Consider the following 5,275-nt stretch of genomic DNA (forward strand, 5'->3'; position numbering starts at 1 on the left):
CAAATCCCCAAGTTTCTCAGGGCCCCTCTAGACTAAAGTTCCCTTGTGTCAGCTGTAAATGAGTGTGTGCAGATGGCTCATCCTGTCCTGCGGTGCCTCTGACAGGATAACAGCAGGAGGACCTGCAGGACACTGCACATAAAAAAAGGAGGTAGTTGTTTAAAGGGACTGCTGGCAAAGGTAGGCATCACCATGGCAAGCATCTCAGAAAAGCCAAGTGAATGTACAAAGAAAGCAAATCCAGGGTCAAGGGGGAAAGGGTAAAGACGGGTTGGCTGACTTCATGGGAGGGTATCAGGATGTTAAAGGAGAAGAACTTGGAAGGTGGAAAAGAGGGAAAAATGGAATAAAAGGTGAAGCAAAAGAAAAAACATGACTATTTGGGGGTAGCTGCCAAGCAGTCCTGAAGCTGAATGACTCTGACTGGAGCAGGACAGGGAACATGCAGTTGATWKGGTCATATTTGTGTCTGACCTACTTCTATGGTCACGGGTGAAGCTAAATGTTTTCCCTAATGTCAAAAGAGAAGATGCAGTGTGGAAGGAAATGCAGAATCTTTCCGGCTAGAAGGGACCTCAGGATATCTGGACCCCAACCTCCTTCCCACAGCACAGTCAGCTATCAGGTCCAGATTTCTCAGGGCTTTACTCATTGAGGACTTGAAAACCTCTGAGGATGGAGATGGCACAGCCTCTCAGGGCAACCTGCCCCAGTGCTTGGCTGTCTGGATGGGTCAAATGTTTTTCCTTACACCCAGCCTGACAGCTCTTGTTTCAGCTAATGCCCATTGGGCCTCATCCTCCCATCATGCACAGCAGCGAAGAGCCTGGCTCCATTTTCTTGGTGAGGTCCTGGTGGGTATGGGGAGGCTGGTATTAGGTGTCCCCAAAGCCATCCCTTCTCCAGGCTGAACAAACGCAGCTCAGACTCCCTCAGACTGACATAGTGACAAAGTCAACATTACCTGTGTGTGCCTAGGAGGTTTAAGGCTCTTCCAATCCTTCTGGATATTATTGGATCAGCAAAGGACTTCATGGATGTTAGAGTGCAGTCACCCTCACAGCATGATTTTCTGCATATGTCACACTCATTTGGCATCGTGTTGTAATGTACAGGTGTTGTAGGCTGTGAAGAGGGCTCACTCTGGACAAGCAGTCACTCATAATGAAACCTTGAACTGAAAACCTTTCAGGTCCAAGAGGCAACCTCTCACCACTAGGAGGGGATGGCTCTGGGGAGGCCATGTCAGGTGCTAACCCATGTGCAGAAAAGGATTTCCTGCCTGCAAGAATTGCAGTGGCTCTCGGCAGAGAGGACAGATTCACAAAATCATTCAGGCTGGAAGGGACCTTGGGAGCTCTCTAGTCCAACTCCCTGCTCACATCAGGATCAACATCGAATTCACACCAAGTTCTTGAGGGCTTTGTCCAGCTGMGTCCTGCAARMCTCCAAGAAGAGAGAGTCCATAACCCCTCTGGACCCCACTTCAAATGCTGCAGGATCCTCACTGATTTTTCTTCCTTCTATACAATTTTGACTGCACTTCTTTCAGCTTATAGCCGTTGCCTCTCATTCTCCTGCCATGAACTCCTGTAAAAACCTGGTTCATTATCAGTGGCAATCTTGAGTTGGGAACCTGCTATGAGTCCCCCCAAAACCTTCCCTTCTTTGTGCTGAACCAACCCATTCCCTCAGCCTGTCCTCCCAGGGCAAGTGCTCCAGCCCCCAACCACCTTGGGGGCCTGCCACTGGACTCACTCCATGTGATCAACAGCGTTCTTCTACAGGGATCCCCAACAGGATGCAGTATCTAGATGGCTTCTAACAAGTGCTGAGTAAGGGGGTTAATCACTTCCCTCCCTCTCCTGATTGTGCTCCTGTTCATGCAAACAAAGATGCTGTGGCCTCCTTTGTTTCCAGGGCATGCTGCTGGCTAATGTTCAGCTTGCTGCCCACAAAGACACCCAGGTTCTTATTCTTCAGAGCACTCCCCAGCCCATATCACTGCAGTGTATTGGTCTACCCCAGGCACAGGACCTGCATTTGTCCTTGTTGAATTTCCTGACAGTCCATTCCTCCTGCCTGCTGAGGCCCACCTGAATGGCAGCCCTCAAACATATGACTGTTCCTCCTGGCTAAGTGTCATCTACAAATGTGATGAGAGTTGCATCCTCCAGGTAACTGGTGAGCCTGTCAAACAGGACAGGTCCCAGTATAGACCCCTGCATACTCCACCTTTATCTGGCTTCCTGGTAAAGAATGACCCATTCAAAACAAAACAAAAAACAAAACAAAACAAAACAAAACAACCTCTGAGCTCCATCATCCAAACTGCTTTTTACCCACCCGGTTATCTACCCATCTTATCATAATGCCTTATTGTATCCCTCATTGCCCTCACAATCTGGGACTCCACTATTCCATAGTCACTGCAGCCAACGTTTCCAGAGATTATCACAGCCCTGATCAGTTCTTCCTTGTGTGAGTACCAGATCCATGTGAGCGTCACCCTTACTGGCCCATCAGGGAGCTGTGCTTGGAAGCTGTCGCTGACACCCTCCAGAAATCTCCTGGACTGCTTGCACCCTCCTGTTTGCCCTTCCAGTGAATATCAGGGAGATTAAAGTCCCCCCATAAGAACCGGGCGCTGTGACCACTGACTTCCTCAGGTTGCTTAAAGGAGACTGCATCCACCTCCTCATACTCATCGGGTGGTCTGTAACTCCCATCACAACATCACCTTTACTCTGATGCTCATGCACAAGCTCTCACCCAAACCCATGTCCATCCCATGCAAGAGCTCCATCCATCTGAGCTGTCCCTTCACACCAAGGGCATCCCCCCCTGCTTATCTTCCCTAATGGTCTTGCCTCCAAAGCTTGTACCCTGCCATCACAGCCCTCTGGTCATGGTAGTGGTCCCACTGCATCTCAGTCATTCCAACCATGTTTCAGGCCTGTGACAGCTYGTGCATCTCCATCTGCTCCTCTCTGTGCACCAGGCTGAATGCACTTGTGTATATTGGGGTTGCATAGCATCAGATGTGGCACAGAGAGGAGGAGACTGGTTGTGGTGAAACCTGTTACCAAGAGCCAAGGACACTGTGTGCGCAATGGCCCCACTTCAGAGCAGAGCCATGCTGGCCTAGATAGCAGGTGGCAATGTAATGGTGCAAGGAGGTTCCCACTGAGAGAGAAAACCCTGCAGTGCCCAAGGCCAGGGAGAAACAGAGCTGGGCTGCGCAGGAATGGCAGGAGAGGTGCTGGCTGCCTGAGCTGATTTGTAGCACCTTGGGGCCTGTGACAGAGGTGAACCAATCTCCAGGCAGGAGAAGGTGCCCCTGAAGAAGTCCCTGGGCCTGGGCAGTCTGTGATCGAGCCACCCTGAGGTCATCATTAGCCCAGTTCCTGTTCATATCACCTGGGGGTGAAAAGAGGTTCAGGAGGAGGAAAGCTAGAAGGTTTTAAGGGTGCAGAGGCTAGAGCAGAGACCTTGCTGGGATGTGCCTCTCCCATTTATGAAGCATGCTTGGCTGTAGATTGGAAGGACTTGGCCTAAAGGCAGTGGTGGCATCTGCTTGTTTGGGAACAGGTAGGAAACCAGAGTTGCCTTGGGGCACTTGCCCAGCAACCACTCCAAAGGGGCATGGTTTTCCTAGAGGTCCCATGGTGTATCTACTAGAGACATGTGCTTGTGCTGGACCCCCCAGGCATCCGACATGGCCCTGCAGGCCTATTTCGGTGTCACTGAATCAAGTGCCCACACTGGATGACATCAACTGTTGGCAATGTTGTGATCTGCATGTATCTCAGCTTCCTAGTGAGTGGAGCTCTGGTAGCAGTGGGCATCTAGTATCATTGAAGGTGGCCAAAGCAATTCCCTATCTGACCCCACCTCATGCTCTAGAAGGATGTAGGTGTCACACTTGCTCCATCAGAGCAAGCAGACACTGGCACATGTCCTCCAGCACATCTGTCTCTTCCAATGTCACCAGGTGTTTGTGTGTGAGCAAGTGACTCTCACCCTCCATCTCCGGTGATTATAATGGGAGCATAGACCAAGATCTTACATGCAGACATCTGTGCTGTGCTCACTTCTGCCTGGGCAAGGGGAATCCCATCTCCTGTGTGTTTTTTGTGGAGCTCACAGGAAGGATCTGAATCCTATGCCAGCCCAGGGTGTTCTAAACCAGCCTGAGAAGCCCAAACTGACTCATCTGAATCAATACCTGAACAATGGGAAAAAGAGCTCTGTTTTTACACCCATCTAGGTGTCCTGCCTAGCTAAGAGATGGGACTAGGGGCTTCCTGAGTGGGACATTTCCACCTTTCATAGATAACCATCTTCTGATGAGACAAATTGAAATGATGGAATCAGTCTTCCTTCAGTGCTTAGAGAGCGACCATCAGTGATTATTTTAGTCTACTTCAGTGAATATTTCCCAGGAGGAGGGAGCACAAGGGACAGAAAAATTCATGCCTTCAGCTGGGCCTTTGGTCCTGAGTGGGGCCAGGCTCTGGGGATGGAGGGAGCTCATGGCAACCAGGCAGCACTGCTGAGACACAGCACTGTCAGGAGCAGCTCCTCTGCAAAGAGCAGGAGGGCTCCAGGCACTGCCTGCAATTTCTGCCAGAAGATGAGACAAGATAGGGAGAAGTGAAAGGCAGTGTGCAGCGGAGGGACAGAAAGCTCCTTGTGGGAGAAATCTTCACATCCCTTGACACAGTAAGTCTCTGGCTGCAGGGCAATGCTACTGATGTTCCTGGAAAGGTCTTGAAACCCATCCAGTCACATGACTGGATTTTTAAGGATCGCTCTATCACTTTCACCTCTACAGAGGAGGAGGAGATGATTCAGAGCAGGGATTCCCAGTCACAGGGCCACAGGGACAGGGCATCCTGCTACCTTCTCCCAGGGACACTGCAGGGGAGTGAAGCCTGGGTGTGCACACAGGTCTGTCCAGAAATGTAATTCAGAGCAGTGTCCCTGTGCCCCAGGGTGCTGTGTGCCTGGAGCAGTGACTCTGCTGCCCACAACGGTCAGCACTCAGCCTGCCCGGGGAGCTCACAACAGGGAGAAGCTCTGGGTGGGAGGAGAGATCCCCGGCAGGGCAGCTTGAGCCTCCTGTCAAGAGGATGCTGTGTGGGTCAGGGCTGCCCCACAACTCCATCTCACTCGCAGGACATTTCTAGAGGAGACTTTCCAAAAGGAAGATCAAGGCAGGGGATACATGAAAGGGAAAGAGCTGTCATGAGTCTGTGCTTTCAGTTTGATT

The sequence above is a fragment of the Apteryx rowi genome, unplaced genomic scaffold, assembly GCF_003343035.1.
Source record: "Apteryx rowi isolate R43461 unplaced genomic scaffold, aptRow1 scaffold_1195, whole genome shotgun sequence".
Classification (NCBI taxonomy): domain Eukaryota; kingdom Metazoa; phylum Chordata; class Aves; order Apterygiformes; family Apterygidae; genus Apteryx; species Apteryx rowi.